Below are 17,871 nucleotides of genomic sequence, written 5' to 3'. Positions count from 1 at the left end.
TGATGGCTTTGAAAGAGATCACAGCATGGAGAATCATTCAGTGAAGGGTGTAAGAAAGGACTATTCCAAGATGGCTCACACTGAGTGATTGTGGGAAAAGACAAGAACAGCCCCGTTGTGGACTGTGTTATCAACTGATGCAGGTTCCCTTAACAACAACCGCATACCAGAGCCCACTCTCCAAGCCTTCTTCCTTTTTGGATGTTTTACTTGCATGCATGTCTGTGTACTCCATGCATGCAATACCCAGATAGACCAGAAGAGGGCGTCAGATCCCCGCAACTGGAGTTACAGGCAGTTGGAAACTCACGTGAGTACTGAGAATTGCACCCCATCCTTTGGAAAGGAAGTCAGTCCTTTTAACTGCTGAGCTTTTTCTCCAGCTTTTCTTTTCATTTAGAGGGTCTCTCCCGCGGGCTGAGCCTTTGGTTTCTTTTTCTTTGCTGAGATGATACCGTGCACGGCTTTTTATTTTTCTTATCGTTTCCCCTCTGTTCCTGTCCTGTTTGTCTCTGTCTTTTTTAAGTAGAGCTAGCTACCCCGGTGTTCCCAGTACATACTTCACTTCTACCCAACGAAAGTCAGCAAACTTTAGGCTCATAGGCATTCGGAATTTAGTCTCTGGGTAACTTCTGATGGGTTTGAGAGGACAAGCTGGGTCACTACTATCCTGTAAAAAGTCTATGAAATCCTTCATCTCTGTGGGTGTTTTCAATGATTATAGAAGATGTCATTTGAGATGTGTGTGATACACAGTAATGGCTAGGGACCTCCCCTTCAGGTATCAATTCTTGTGACTTAAGCTTTTATATTTTAAAGATTTGTTTAGTTTTATTTTTATGTGTATGAGTGCTTTGTTCAAATGTATGTCTGCATGCCACATGCATGCCTGGGTGTCTTCAGAAGTCGGAAGGGTGTTGGATCCCCTTGATCTGAAGTTACAGATGGTAGTGAGCTTCCCTGTGGGTGGTGGGACTCCAACCTGAACTCTCTGAAAGGCCAGGCAGAACATTTAACACGAGCCATCTCTCCAGCCCGGTTTTTATATATTTATGTGTTAAAGACAAACATGGAAAGCAGACTGTGCACAGTTGGAGACTGATGTCCTTCCCAAGGAAAGGGTCTCCTCATTCCAATACTCTCTGTTCTCTCCCTGCTTAGTTTGAATGAATCCATAAAGGCTCATACATGGGTTCTTATGTCTTATGCAGGTAGGAGCTAAAGAGAGGGGGGAATATGTACATGGGTCAAACACAGGAAAAAGAATTTAAAAGAATATATATATATATATATATATATATATATATATATATATTTCTTTTCCTTTTCATAATCAGCTAACTAATAGCTGAAAGATTGAAGGACTTGAATTTAATGTTCTAGCTTAAATTCAATGTTCCAGGAGCCTTCCAACCTGACAGCAGTGAAATACTTAAGTCTATTACTGTATGGTTCCAGGAATTTCAGAGTGAGGCCTCTTTTGAGTGACATACAAGCTGAGATGCCTTTGTCTCATCTGTCTAAGACCACGGAATGCAAGCAGATCAGGCAGAGCATCAGACCCTTCTGTCAGGTTTTTATCCCTCAGCTTTTAATTTATGACACATGAACCACTTCTTTGCCAGGGGAGATGGAAGTTAACTGTTGATTCAAGAGATTGGCAGTTCTGGGCAGGGCTTGGCACATGGCAACCAGACGCTGGAATGCATTTACAAATTAACCTTACTACTCCATCTTCTCCCTGCCCCCTCCCATCTGGGAAAGATGCCATTAACGACCAACTTCTGGGGTGATACTCTAGAGCTACAGCTAGATGGTATGGCTCCAAGAAGAAACTTCCAAGCCACATCCAGTTGTCTTCCGGCACACCTCTCTGCCCACCAGCAATTACCCTAGATGCACGATGTATCATAGTGTTCTCTCTCTCTCTCTCTCTCTCTCTCTCTCTCTCTCCTGACTTCTGCCTTGTTTGGCTTCCCAGGCTCCTGATGCTCAGCACAAAGCTCTTCCATGTAGTGGAAAAAAATCATTAGGTACTTAAACACCCAATGAAGAAATTAAGAAGCCGAGAGAATAGCTCAGGCAGTGAAGTGCTTGCCTTGCAAGTAGGAGGGCCTGAGTTGAGTATCCAGAACCTACCCAAAAATACCAGATCTGGTCATACATGCCTGCAATCCCAGAACTGGAGAGGCAGAGACAGGAGGACCTCACTGACCAGCCAGTCTAGCCTAAATAGTGAGCTTCAAGTTTAGTGGGAGGCCTTGCTTCAAAAGATGTGCACCTGCACAGTACATACATGCACCCGAACACACACGTATAGCTGCACATACGTGAACACACACACACATACTTTTTAAAAAGAAGAAATTGCTGCACACCTGGATGTTGGAGCCCCAGAATGAGAGCCTGCGTTTAGGCTTTAGTGTCTGATGAAGTAAATTCTGAGTCTCCACAAAGGAATCCACAGGCCAGGTTGCTCTAAAGTGCTCTATGCCTTCTCAGGTGAACGCCATCTTCAGAGTATATATCACTACATTCTAAACAAGGCAGTCTACCTGGCTCCCTAAACAGCAGCTTATCTGAATTAAAATGTTCCTCTTTGGGGCCACAGGTCTTGGATCAGGGGGCACAGTTTGACCATTAGCAAGGAAACTCTCAGCCCAGTCAAAGTGGTCTACACACAAAGTTAACTCCAACGGGGTGTAAATACTAGCATCTATGGACTCTGGATTGTCAAGAGACAAAAACAATGGCTTATGATACATTATAGTCCACAGTAAAGAGCAGACTGACATCATGTGGTTTTAATTATATTCATCCCTCATTACAATGCCAAGCAACTCCTTTGATTCAGGACTCAGTGATCTCCTTCCTCTCACATCTCCTATTCTTTTCCATTTCCTTTCTTAAAAAGGGACAAGTAAGGGACTGTTTTCTGCTTCATTGGGAACCTTCTCCCTGCAGCTCGGTCCCAGCTTCTTGCTGTTCTTATGCACTTTTTTCATTAGCAAATGACATAGTGTCCCCAGTTGATTCCTCTGACTGAGATGTCTATTAAATTAATAGATGAGATTAAGTCAAGATAATTGAAAAGATTTGCAATCCCTTTGATGCAATCATTCATTTGTAAATCTAATCACAGCAGAAGGCACAGGGCTAACCATCTTTCCCCACCAAGAGGGAGGTGCTTTTACCAGGTAAGACTCATCTCCTGGGGAGAGGGAACCTTAAGTTGGATTTTGAGTTTTCAATTTAGGAGCAGATCTATAAAATCAGGTGGCTCCCGCAGGTGGACATTAGTAAGGACCACATAAAGAACTTACAGGACAACTTGTCCCATCGGTAAGGACAACATAAAGAACTTACAGGACAACTTGTCCCATCAGTAAGGACAACATAAAGAACTTACAGGACAACTTGTCCCATCGGTAAGGACAACATAAAGAACTTACAGGACAACTTGTCCCATTGGTAAGGATAACATAAAGAACTTATAGAACATCTTCTCCCATTTCTTCATATTCTCTGTGAGTGGAGAACATGGTACAGAAGGGTAAAGAAAGACCCTAGCTGATAAAATAAAAATAATTTAAAGAATTATTTTTTGTGACTATTCCATCTAGGTTGGAATGAGTCAAATAGGATGGCCTGGTATTTGAGAAGTTTTCTACATCATTGGCAGTAAGGAGTGACCACAGAAAGAGGAGCCTCCCTATGGAACATCCCCATGTCTAATATATTCTACATGCCTTTACATGCCTTTTTTTTTTTTTTTTTTTTTTTGCATCTTTTTATCAGTGAGAATTTAATTCAGGCAAAACATTTCAGTAAAGCTAGCTCTTCAGCTCTGAGAATCTGCGATCTCTCCTGTATCCGTGGGTTTTTCTCTCAGCATGTTGATTTTTTCCATGCAATAAGGTTTCGTTTTGCATGCAGCAAGCACTTGTGGAAGCTGGTCTAAATGCATTTACTCCCTCATCTCTCATGCAGACATTCAATTTCTCAGTCCAGGAAATCAATACGCAGGCATGTTATTTTAAGTTCTGAAATTAGCAGCCAGCAGCACTGAGAAGGCAGGAGCCCGTAGAAGTGATTGCATTAGGGGAGACAGCTGCAAAGCCTCCGGCTTTAAATCCTGGGAGATGCTCAATGGTGTGGGTGTTGGGTTTAGTTTAGCTTTGTTTTGCTTTGCTTCCCCCAACCCCTGTCTTCTACTACGTACACGTTTCATTTCAATGAAAACAAAAGAATTATTTTCTAATATTTTTGAAAGGTCATTCTCTTAAAAGATGGATTGTTTAAGTAAATTATAGTGCAGCTATCCCACAGAAAGGGCAAAGAGAGGGAGACCCACCCGACCTGATCAGGAGGGAAGTGTAAGAGGCGAAACTGATGAGGAACAGTCTAATACACTGTGGATAGTATGCACCCATTTGTGCAGGGAACAAAGCACCTGCATTGGCAAAGTGTCCTGGCTTGCCGAAGTCGTCCTTGCCTGTCTGTTTGCCCAGTTATGATTATAGCCAGTGCCCAGTTTTACTCTTGACGTTTTCTGATTTGGGAAAAAAAAATTCCACAATGATCACACTCATCTCTGTGTGTTTACATTTTGCACCTATGTAGGAGCCAAACTGTGAGAGCCATTCCAACCACTGAGCAAAGGCAGAATAGAAGGTAGTCCTTGTGTGTTTCTGAATTTAATTTGACAAGGAGATGTATTAGTGTGCTCTGGCTTTAAGATTTTTTTCAGGAAGGGATTCACAGTTAGTTCAGGAAAACTCCCCATGTACAAGTTTAAATAGTATAAATAAAATAAAATAAAATAAAGCCCCATCATCATCTCTTAGCCCATGGTGTCAGTTTTCTATTGCCAATAGCACAACATCATAAACTGGACACGTTTATAAAGATTTGAGGTTTCTTCCAACTTACATGTCTGGTGTAAGATCAAAGGGTATGACTGATGTGTAAGGTCAAGAGAATCACACAGCAAGAGACAGGGATGAGTCTGCATATCTCCCAGTACTTGCTCCTCAGGGCCCTCACCTGGTCACTTCGTCTAATCCCCTCCCAGAGACCCTGCCTCCAGGAGCAGATGCAGGTTGACTGTGACCACCACACCGCCTTACAATGTGGGTGAGCTTAGAGAAAAGGTTTAGGGGTGACAAGCCATATTCAGACTACAGCACCCCAGAGACAGCCTCTCAAATCTCACAAAAGATTGTATAGTTTTTAAAGCAAATCGGATGAAGTTGTTTAAACTTAACTTGGTGTCCTAGAGAACTGTGTATGTGCCAGTACACGTGTCACCTTTCTTTTTAATTCTTGCATAGCATCCCACAGTGGTGTGGGTAGAATTGTCTTCCCCAAATTTATATGTTGAGGTGACAATCCCTAGTATCTCAGAAAGTGACTATTGGGATAAGGCCATTATGTTGATTTAGTGTTATCTTTGCAGGTGTATGCGTGCTAACTTGTTGTATGCAGGCTAACGTGTGTGTGTGTGTGTGTGTGTGTGTGTACACGTATGAAGGCTACTAAGTGTTTCTCTCCATTACCCTCCACTTTACTTACGGAAGTAGGCACTCATCCAGAGTTCACATATTTAGTTTTGTGCTGAGGTTGGGTGCCTCTCAAGATCTGAGCTTGTAGGTTACCGTCAAGCCTGCTTGACTTTTATGTGCATTCTTGGGATCCAAATAGTCATGCTTAGCTGTCAAGCATTTTATCCTCTGGGCCATCTCTTGACTGGACAGAAGGCTTTTCAAGAGATAATTAGCTTATTTGGGTGAGCACTAATCTGATACTGGTGCTCTGATGAGACAGGACAGAGAGGAAAGACAATGGCGAGCACACAGGAAGATGGTGACCAGATTGCAAGCCAATGAGATGATCAGGTCTTGGCCCCATCATGCAACACCTGCAGCTCTGACTTCAAGGCTGAAGAAGCGGGAGAAAATGCTCCGGCTGTCTAGAAGACTCAGCCTGGTACTGGAGGGCCTTGCAAACCAATACACATAATAGTGGAACACTGATTTATTGACTTATTGATTATCCCCTCTATGTTGGGTACGTCAAATTATGGTGAACTTGTGTACTGTTCTATGGGTTCGGAGTTCCTCTTTGTGTATGTTTGTGAGGAGGTCTCACTTGGAATCAACACGTAAAATGACTGAGTTAAATGAGTATACACCTTTTCAATATAAAAGAAATTCCTTTTAAAATGTCTACAACACACACACACACACACACACACACACACACACACTATCATTTCTAGGGAACTAGAAAAATACAAGTTTCTCAATCAACGTTTTCTAATCTGTCTGTAAAGAACAATTTGTTAGAAGTGCACCCTTCTGTCGCAGATGTGTGTGTGTGTGTGCGTGTGCGTGTGTGTGTGTGTGTGTGTGTGTGTGTAGATGGATGGATAGATGGGTGGGTAGGTAGATGAATGTATGGGTGGATGGATAGATGGGTGGGTAGGTAGATGGATGGATAAGTGGCTATGTAGATAGACTGATTGTTAGATGTGTGTAAGTGGATAACTCAATGGAGGGGTGGACGGAAGGGCAGATGGATGGATAGATGGGTAGACATTGATTCCACACCAGTGATCTACTCAATGAATAGCGGCTCCAAAGCAATGTCAAGTCTGGGACTAAAGACCAAGTGGCTCAAAGAATGAGCTCTTGACTGGGCTCAGCATGAGGTAAGTGTTTTAAATGTATTGCTCTTGCTACAATATGTCCTTGAATGCAAGCCAGCTGCTTAATCTGGTGCTTAAGGGAAGAGGCAGTGATGTGTTCCCCGGTAAGAGAGGCTCTGCTCTGCAGTCACAGTGGCCTTCAGTGCAGCCCCTTCCCACACCCTCTCCAATGGTCCTTTTGGCCATTGAACACTGCACCTTTATTTGTTAACCTTAGGACCTGTTCTTCATCTCCAGGGTGAAGAGTATAACCCACTCACATGAATGTGATCTTATCAACTTTTAAAATAATAAATATTTTAGAGCAGTATCTAGCTGGGAGCATTAGAGAAGAAAATGGTGTTTTGAAGGTGGGGTTTGTAGAAAAGAAAGACAGAGAGTGATTTTAGAGAAAGACACAGAGCAGTGTAAATCAGTTCAGTAGCTAACCCATCAAGATTTACTGTCTGGCCTAAAAATCACATTACGATGTTTGATACTAAATTTGTTGAAAGATATGGCAATTCTAACATCAATTCAGAGATATGTATTTTCAGTTTTGTTTCGAGATCACTGCCAGCAACTTAATGTTGATTTTTCACCAGCTGCCATTTAGCTGTGTCTCTTGGGCTTCTTTTAGCTGCGAAATTGGAAAAACAAATGTACTTCTGCAAATCAAAATAAAAATGTGAGCCAGGGCAGAAGATACTTTGTAGGTCTGTGTGAGAGTGTAAGAGTGTACTCTTTTCTCTGTCATTTAGAACTTCTAGAATTATTGTAGTAAAAGGAACTTTTAGTGTTTCTACTGTTATCAATACATAGGTGACTGAGAAAACTGAGATCTAGAAATTAAATCAGTTGGGTCAGGGTCGTGCAAGTAGCCATTCCTGTACTTGAGACAGTGTGAGAGTGCACATCAGTGTGTGTGAGTGTGCATGGGTATATGTGTGTGCACATGTGTATGCATGTATGTGAATGTGTGTATGCAGATGTGTGTGTATGTGCACATGGAAATGGATGTATGTGAGTGTGTGTCCATGTATAGGTGTATATGTGTGTACGTGTGTTTATGTTTGTATTTGTGTGTGTGTTGTTCAATACATTATGTTGTAGGAGGAGTGCCAGCTCTTTGTGGGTAAGTCCTGATCCACCCTATTCTCACCAGCCACAAGAGGACAACGCTCTATCCATTCTTGCTTTGAAACGAATCTGTAATCATCATGTTTAGCCACATGTGTGTGCAGTTCTCAAAGGCCCTCTGTTACGTTCCTCTACCTGTAAGGATGTTGGGGGAGACACCTTGATGATACTGACTTCAGATTGACCACAACAGTCTCTTGCCCTGACAGCAAATGACTTTAGCTGGTTATTGGTTTTGATGAATTCATTTGCTCATTATCCCTCAGTCCTACACCTTTCTCTTATTCATTTGAGAGGAAATCCAGCCCACTGCTATAATTCCCAAATGAGTATGTGCAATCCTTGAATTTCACTCATCCAAGAATTTGTGTTGATATCCATTTTGTCTCATTTTGATGACACATATAACCTCTTTACCCATCTCTTTCCCCACCTCTACTCACTGCGACCATTTCCATGACCAATAGTGCCAAGTCAGGCATGTGTGGGATGCTATCAACCTGTCTGATATGCATGATATCCTATATGTGACCCCAAAGAGGTCATGACCCCTAGGTTGGGTTTTGAAGGTGAAATCTAGCTGCAAGAAGTAGGTTGCTACAAAGAATGGTACCTCCTGTCTGAGCTTTCTGCTTGCTGGTCCACCAAGATGCTTGGAGGTGTAGACTTATGTTCACTATGAACCCCACATGTCTTCTCTGATGATAGAGGTCTGTCTCTTCTTAAGCCATGAGCCCAAATAAGCCCTTGTTCCCTTAAGTTGCTTCTATCGGGTCATAGATGGAGAAAGATAACTACTACATGCATACTCAGTAGGCTCTGAACTGTGGTACCAATTCCCCACCAATCAGAGAAGACCAGGATGCACATGAACAAGCAGTCCTCTCCCACACCTGATTCTCCTTTCTGTAAGCTTATTTTAAATTCTTCTATCTAATGTAGATGCTGGTAGAACATATCAAACATTCATCTACTGGTCCCAGTTTCTCTGGTGGTTACACTGATCATGCGTCTAGAGCAGTGGTTCTCAACCTTCCTAATGCTGCAACCCTTTATTTATGGTGAGCCCCATCTATAAAATTATTCTGTTGCCATTTCATAACTGTAATTTTGCTAGAATCATAGTGATTCTAATTTTGCTAGAATCATAGTGATTCCATATCAGGATAGCTGATATGCAACCCCTGTGAAAGGGTCATTAGACCCCCCAAGGGGTATCAGCCCACCCACGGGTTGTGATCTACTGCTCTAAAGAGAAGGGAAGCATACATCCTTATGTCTTAGCCCACATACCCTGTCCTTTTCATCATGGTGACCTGGGAAGTTCCGAGTAAACGGAGGAGAGACACTGATTTTCCTAGCATCATGTGAAGCTGCTATTGCAGGAAATTTCAGGCTTTAATTGCTCACGTAAGTAGACACAAGCTGACCCGAGCGTGGGCCAAGCTTTACATTTAAAACTTGCAAACAAATCCACGAGAACACACGGGTTGCAAATGGGGAAGCAAACTCAGAAGATTAATTTGGAGGGAATCAGTCAAGAGACTGCTGTCTCTTCTTCAAGTGAGACTCTGTTGTTAGACTTTAAATGTGAAACAAATGCTGTAGACGCCCAAGACGATAATTAAGGCAATCGGAAGGAAATGCATCCCCTACGCGCAGATATAAATTCATCCAAGAACTAGGTTGTTCCCCTTCCAGTATTCTTTCCAAAGGCGTAATTATGGAGATTGCTAGCTCAAGGAACAGGAGCCTAAACATCTGCTTCCTAAAACGGAGCCAAAAGCTCAAAACAAACAGGCTGAATCACGCTAAAAGCAAAGACAGAGCTACTGAAGTTAAGCGACTCCGCCCGCGGAGCGCAACCCACACTTGGATGCATGCGACACTGCTACACACTGAGCGGTTACTGAGGACACAGCTAGACAGTTGGGACAACTGAGCCAATTTCGCCGTCCTTCTGTGGCTGCTCCCCCTTTTATCCCTTTCTTATACAAACTCCTGTTCTTTCTGAGTCTTTAGGACTCTTTAATAGTAGTTTCAAGCCTGTGACCTGTGATGCTCAAATCCTTTGAAGACAGCACCAAAGGTCGAGAGGGATGAGCTGGGGTGCACCTTGGTCCCTAGGCGTTTCTTTCACTGACCCCCATATCTGACGTGTTAGTTATTTTTTGCTGTGCTAATAAAAGTAACACAGATTTAAAAAAAAAAAAAGTCTTGGTTTCTTTGTATTATTTTCTGTTATTGTTGTTGAGAGATTGGGTTTTATTAATTTTTTAAAAAAATTTTAGGTGGGTATACAAAGTAATAAGTTTCATTCCGATATTTTCACAGGTGCTTGTCAGTACATTCTGTTCTCATTTGTTCCTCTCTGCGCCTCTACTCTCCTATATGCTCCTTGTCACTCTGACTGCTTCCTCTTCTTCTCCTTATCCTGTATCTCCCTCTTCCTCGTTAGGACCTCTTCTTTTCTTTACACACACACACACACACACACACACACACACACACACACACACACACACTATATCTACAATATGCACACACCCAAGAATAGGATCGTGCCATCACAAGTAGAGGAATTTGACTTTTTCTTTTCCTCTTAATGTTTTAAGTCTTATGGCTGTGTTGTTGAGGTTAGCATTTCTGGCTCAGACTCTGCACCAAGCTGATGGATTCGATCTGGTTTCTCTCGGCTTCTCACTGAATTGCTGTGCTTGGCCTCAAACTAACTCTGGCAATTTGTTCTAATCTTCTGGCCCCTTCTCATTTTCTGGCTCATTCTGTCTTCATCTATGTCTAGATTGTTCTCTCTGCAAAAGTCTCTCTGTAAAAACTGCCTCTGAACTTGACAAACTGAAATGCCAGGAGCTCCACTCCTCTGCACTCCCTGCCTTTCGACTCTCTGACTCAACGGACTCAACTGAGCTGACTGACTAGAACTCAGAGATCTGCATGCTGCTGTCTCCTGAGTGCATGCACCCTCACACCTGGATCTAAGCTTTTCTTTACCTAAAACTTGCTCTATATCACACTGGACTTGAATTCAGAGATCTGCTTCCATCTCTCTCCTGGGATTAAAGTTGTGTTGGTATTCCAGCTAGATCACATAAACCTAGAAGGTTTTAGGATGTGATATCTTGTGAGAGCAGCCATGTTGCTGGATTAAAATTCCTTTAAAAGTTTTTCTCACCTACTGCTGGTTATAGGTTTATAGTATGCAGCCTTTATTATGTTGAGGTATGTTCACTTTTTTCCCCCTTTGGGGCTTTTTTTATCTCATGAAAAAGGACTTTAACTTCTGTCAAAGACCACTTTTGCACCAACTATGATGATCATGTGATTTTTGTGTTTAATATACTTAAGCATGTGTATATAAATATATACATATACATACACATATACACACATACACATATCTATCTATCTATCTATCTATCTATCTATCTATCTATCTATCATGTGTTGATTATACTTGTTGACTTGTGAATGTTGAATTGAACTATTATCTTCCAATAAAACCAACTTGGTTGTGGTATATAATCTTCTTAATGTATTCTTGAATTTTTGGTCTGTTTTCCAGAATTTTTGAGAATTTTTCTATCTTTGTTCATCAGGGATACTAGTCTAGAGTTGTTGTTGTGGTGGGTTTAATTGTTGTGCCCTTATCTGGTGTTTGTATTAGGGCAATTATGGCTTCATGGAATAACTGGGTTTTTTCCCCTTTATATTTCATGAGACAGTTGGTATCTTAGTTAGGGGCCAGAGCCTATCTTTCCAGTTATTTTGGTTGTATCAGAACTATGTGAGGTGGGTATTGCTACTGGGGTTAGAGCTGGGGCCAAAGATCTGCTCAGTGCTCTGGGCCAGGAGTGACTTCCTGGATCCTAGTGGGTCCCAGGTACTCCCTGTTTGGGGTGGGCATTGCTGTCTCCTTACCTAAGATACTGCTGGGGTTAGAGCTCCTGGGAGGCCAGCTTCCTCTGGGTTCAGTAGATTGGGGACAGAGCTGCCACCCGGGATCTGCTCAGTGCTTGGGCCCAAACGGGAAGGATGCGGTTTCATTTTCATTTGATTCTAGGAATTTTTAAAAAATTTTGTCCCTGGTTTCTTTACTATCATCCTGACCATTTAACTGTATTATTTATTCTCTACATATTTACAGTTGCTTTAGTTTCCCTTGTTTTCTATATCTAGTTTCAATGCATTATTATCCAATAAATAGATTATTTCAATTATTTTTTATTTGATAAAATGTGATTTGTGATCTAGAATGTGGTATATTAGAGAATAATCTACAGACTGCTGAGAAGCACGGCTATTCTATGTCTATTGGATGGAATATTCTATAGGTATCTGTCAACTCCATTTGATTCATGATATAGTTTAATACTGGGTTTCTTGTTGACTTTTAGTTAGTATAATCTGTATATAGATAAGAGCAGGGTATTTCTGTTTTGTGCTATTACTGTATAGGGACCTATATGAGCTATATGTTCATTACTCTTTATTGGATAAAGTCGCTGCCCTAACATTTGATGCATATATATTTACACATTGTATGTTCTTGAACAAGTTTATTAATAAGAAGTAGCCTTCTCTCTGTATTTTGCTATTTTTGCTTAATATTTACCTTATCATGTATCAGAGAAAAAATACACCAGGTTGTTATTAGCTCCCATTTGTGTGAGAGATATTTTGCTATCTTTTTACTCTCAGTTTTCAGGTATGTTTAACCTGTGAGTGTGTCTCTTTGAGAAAAAAGATAGTTTCGTCTAGATTTTACCCCCTCATCCAGTCTGCATTGATTTTATTGGTGAGTTGAGGCCATTTACATTTGAGGTTATTAGTGAGATAACTAATATTTCACAGTTAACAGTGAGATAACTGTTTACTAATTCCTACAATTTTGTGATATGTATGCATGTTTATGTGTGTGTGTAATATGTGTGCATGTGATTGTATGTGTATGTATGGGATATGAGTGTATGGTGTACCTATGTATGGTGTGTGTGTGTGATATATATGCTTGTGAATCTGTGTGTGTGTGTAATATGTGTGCATGTGACTGTGTGTATGTGATAAATGTGCATGTGACTGTATGTGTATGCATGGTTTGTGTTTGTATACGTGTGTGATATGTATGCTTGTGACTGTATGATATGCATGCATGTGACTGTGTGTTTGTGATATGAATGCACGCGAGTGTGTGTGATATGTGTTCATGTGACTATGAGTGTGTACCTTCCCCCCACCATGAGCAAGCCTGAGAGACCTTGTTTACCACAACAAGGTCAAGTGACAGGATCTAGGTGGAGTTACCCACCTTGGCTGCCCGGAACACAGAAGCAGAACTGCCCCTGGGCTTGCCTTGAGGCATCTCCGGCCATGACCTGGAATGGACTATGGATTATCCCACCCATCTAAAACCAGGAGGGGTTGTGGGTTGGGTCTTCCCCTTTAAATTGAGAGCTGAACATTAAAGCTTGGGGCCTTGATCAGAGAACTTTGTCTTGGCCTCATCTCTTCTCGCCCTCCTTCCCCTTTCATTCCCAGCCCCCCTTTCAGGTGAACCCAGTTGACTTGTGGCCACGGGTGGCTACATGAGTGTATGTGTGTATGAGATACATGTGCATGTGACTGTGTATATATATATATGTATATACATATACATATATATATGGTGTATGTGTGTGTGATATGTGTGTGACTTTGTATATTATATGTGTTCATGTGATTGTGTGTGTATATATGACATATGTGTGATATGTGTATGTGACTGTGTGTATGTATATATGGTATATGTGTGTGTGTGTGCTATGTGTGTATCTTCTTACTTGTGGATTTTCAAAGCTCTTCTTTCTGTGTTACAATAGATATTTCCCCTGTCCCCCTATCCCTCACCCATTTTTCTGACTCTCTTATCCACTACCTTACTTGGTGACAGCCTCTCATCCACCATCTTACCCCGGAGACCTTAGAAATGGACCTCACAAATGGAAACCACTTCAGGAACCGTTGCCTGAGTGGGTAAAATGCACTAAGCTAGATTTTCTCAAATGTTAGTCATACTTTTCTTTTGACCTACCATGGTTGAGTCTCATTGTGGAATCTGGGGAGTCTGCAGTGTATAAAAGGGTTAATGTGGTCATTGCTGAGTTCCAGAGGCATAGTGTGAAGAACCATGAGAGCTAAAAATTCCGGGAGGAGCCAATCATGGGTGATCTCTATAGTTTGTGTCTTATCTACAGAAATTTGGCCAGGTTCTTGGTATACATTAGAGAATCCTCTCCGGCATCCAGCAGGAGCAAGGCAAAAGGAACCATTTTCAAGCTTTTGATTTTTGAAAGTCACCATCCAAATACACATGGCCCTCCACGTGAGTTTTAACCTTTCCCATCTTGACTATCAGTGGAAACAGAAGACTAAATGGAGAGAGAGAGAGACGAGGGAGGGAGAGCAGCTAGATAAAGGCACGACAAGGATGACAAAGGCTAATATGTGTCTTTCAACATCCTACCCTGGGGTTTAGAATGTGATGATGCTGTACAGTCTGTCCTGGATGAATCCAGTGAGCTTTCTTTCATTGTGACATACCAGTAAGCTTGATTTTCATCATGGGATCCAGGGAATGCTAAGGATGGAAAAGGCTGGCAATGCTGAGCCAAGAGCATCAGTCTCCCTTTCTGACCTTCAGTCTGTGCAGAAAGATACAAATTGACCAATAAGCAAAGTTAATTTTAGCTCTGATATTCTTTTTCTTATTGTCTACATTTTAGAATAATATGAAAGAGGAGAACTTTAATTTTTTTATGTAAAATTGTTACCAGGATTTAATTGTTTGTTTGTTTGCTTTATCTAATATCAGGAGCTGGACAGCTGAATGCAGGAGGAGTGCCGCCAATTGTTCCAATTCCTTCCATTGTAGTAGTTTGGCTGAAACGTTCAGTTGTTGGTGGGGTCAATCCCAGGGTTCCATCTGGCATCATAGCAGCAGGTCCTGGAGTAGCTGGAGTACCAAGTACAGGGGCATGGCGCCTCTATTGTTTATGCCCATAGCACTTCCACGGCCATTTGGCCCATATGTACCTCTTGTTCTCTCGAATCAGGGAAGGTTCTCCTGAATCCTTCCTGCTGTCATCACATCATTTCTTCTTGTCACTTCATCTCTTCTTCACTGAGCATGTGTTCCTCTTCCTACCTGAGTCCTAACTGCTTTCGTTTCTGAACCTCTTGGTTATGCAGCTCCTCCATCCTCCAAAGCTCTTCTGATATCTCATCAAATCCTGCCTCATTAGCATAATCTGGTGTTCATGGTGTGCTGCCTCCGCCTTCATCTCCATCTCCATCTCCATCTGCATCTCCATCTCCATCTCCAGCTTCTCACGAGCCTCCTTGATGTTCTGGTCCACGGTTGTTGCTTCTCTATCTCAATGAGTGCCTTCCAGCGTGTGGCATACTCATACTCAAAGGACTTAGGTTGTGCAAATCTGGGTGGCTGTTCTCTCTCCTTGTGAAATTGCTGGTTGTTGGTTTTTGTTGTTTTTTGTTGTTGTTTTTTATAACCAGCTTCTCTGGAAGTCCCTCTTCATCATCTAACTGGTCCATAGGCTCCACAGTCACAGGTCGAGGAAATGTGGTTAGCAAGAAGGAGCCATCACTACGTCTGTCCAGAACTTCCCGAGCAGCTGGCTTCCCTGAGAACTCAACAATGCCTTTCCCCGAGGGCCTTCCTTGGTCATCCACAATGACCACAGCCCTCTCTACCTGGCCACACACAGAAAAGGCTGCGTCCAGCAGTTCGTTGGACACGTACTGAGGAAGGTTGCAGACTGTAAGAGATGCACTGTGACAGGGAAAACACACTCGCAGCTGCTTTCCACGGAGTGGCATATTGTCCAGCTCCACTTTGGCAATTTCTGCTAGGGTTCATTTTTTTCCGAGTAAATAAAGTCAAAGCCTTTATCCTTATGAATGAAAACGTCGCCTGCTTTTCGATATTTCCCAGTTTCCTCATTTCCTCCTCAGTGATGCCAGGGGGAAGATTGACCACAAAGGGAAGGCTAGGTTGGGTAAAGCTCTTCAGGTCAATAGTCAAGCCTTCATTCTGGCTGCTGGCCTGCTGTCTATTTGTAAGTATTGGTGGGGGTGGCTGCTGATAGTGATGGTGATGATGATGGTGATGATGATGATGGTGATGAGTCTGCTTCTCCAAGTTAAAAGTTTTATTGCCCTGTATTTTTGCACCCTTGACTTCAATTTGAACACAGCAAAGTGTCTGCCTCCCAGTCCTCTCTAATCCCGACTGCATCTTCCCACAGTTCTTTGCTTAGAGTAAGAGTGACCGATTTAATTGTTTTTAAAACTAGATTCATCATTATGAGACAACATAATGGATTGATTAAAGCACTTTTTTTTTTTTTTTTTTTTTTTTTTTACAAAAACTGGCTATATGTTCTACAGTTGCCCTTTGCAAGGCCCTTTAAACTTCTGTATGTTGAAATATTACTTTCACTGCTTCCTATTATTACTGAGTTGATAGGCCAAGCAATCCTTGTCCTGAAATAAGTGGATGTTACAGAGCATGGCTGGCAATGTTAAAAGTGTTTTGTGACTCATAAAGGCAGATGTTCAGTCATGAGAGGCTGGCTTTCAGGTAGCTACTGTCCCTTGCCAGCTTAAGGAAGGAGACTAAAAGAATCACTCAGACAAGGCAAAGAGAAGCCATCAATTATTTCTATACCAACAGCATTGAAGGGGGAAAATAGACCTATGGCTTACCTTTTCTGCTTAGAACCAAAAGAATTAAAAGGCGTCCTTTCCTTGTACCTTTCTATGCCCAATCCTACTGTCCCAGTGAGAAGAAAGACCATTGTTACCAACAAGAAGGAATACACCATGGAGAGTCCTCTAGTGTTTGAAAGTTTGTATTCCTGAACCTTCTAATCCACATATAAAACTTCACCCTTGCAGCTTGGTACTATTTGGAGATGGGGCTCTTAAAAGATAATTAGATCATAGGACTGGAGTCCTCAGGGACTGGTTAATGATTTTCCAGGAAGAGGCCACAGGACTAGATAGTGCGTTTTCCTCTGTGGTATGATGCAGGGAGAAGGCAGAAGGTGTCTGACACATCAGAAGTTGACAGTGTCGGATCTTGGTCTTGGGTTTTCAGATCCACATTTAAGTTGGGAGGAGTCTATGCATGTTGTTTAACTCACCCAGGTTAGGGGAGGATGAGTGAAAACAAAGAGCTGTGCCCATCGTTGTAGCTCACAGGTATTCCTGTTAGATCTTCTTTTTATTGTTTATTTGATACAACTTGAGTCATCTGGGAAAAGAAAACCTCAGAGTTGAGGCATTGCCTCCGTCAGATTGGCCTGTGGGCACGCCTATGGGGCATTTTCTTGGTTAATGGTTGATGAGGAGGAGCAGTCTGGCCCACTGCGAACTGTATCACCTATGGGTAAATGGTCCTGGTTGTATAAGAAAGCAAGCCTTGGGAATGAGGTAGTAAATGATGCTCCTCCATTGTCTCTGCATCAGTTTGTCTCAAGCTTCTGCCGTTGAGTTCCTACCTTGCCTTCCCTCGATAATGGACTGAGAATTGGATGTGAATAAGCCAAATAAACACTTTGTCTCCCAAGTTGACTTCAGTTAGTGTGTTACCAAAGTAACAGCGCAGCACCCTAGGACAATAGTTCTGTGGGTGTGGGGGACACACCTACATGGAAGTGCCTCTGTCATTGAGTCTAGTGACTGTGTCTACCGTTGCCATGGTAAAATGTTCTCAGGCATGACTAGAATTAATTATTTCTTTGCTTAGGGAGATAGGTAGAGAGCCCTTCATCTGCCGTTAGAGATTATCCGACTTTTCTATTTCTGAAATGGGAAGTTCTTTGTGAAGTAAACATAAATTTTATTAGATGTTTTACTGAGTGTTATGCTAGGATTGGCCCTTGTATTAGGTAGGGTTCTCTAGAGTAACAGAACGTATAGAAAGGGCAGTTGTTAGAATGACTTGTAGACTGTGGTTCAGCTAA

At 42.0% G+C, this 17,871-nt stretch overlaps 1 pseudogene; it reads right to left on the bottom strand.

Annotated features, from left to right (window-relative positions):
- Window positions 1–14,682: 14,682 nt before the first annotated feature.
- LOC117721738 (non-POU domain-containing octamer-binding protein pseudogene) lies at window positions 14,683–16,139 on the bottom strand (annotated as a pseudogene).
- Between the last annotated feature and the right edge of the window lie 1,732 nt (window positions 16,140–17,871).

Source organism: Arvicanthis niloticus, chromosome 16 (genome assembly GCF_011762505.2).
Source record: "Arvicanthis niloticus isolate mArvNil1 chromosome 16, mArvNil1.pat.X, whole genome shotgun sequence".
NCBI lineage: Eukaryota > Metazoa > Chordata > Mammalia > Rodentia > Muridae > Arvicanthis > Arvicanthis niloticus.
Note: the sequence above shows the minus strand (reverse complement) of the source record. Positions and strands in the feature narration are given on the sequence as shown.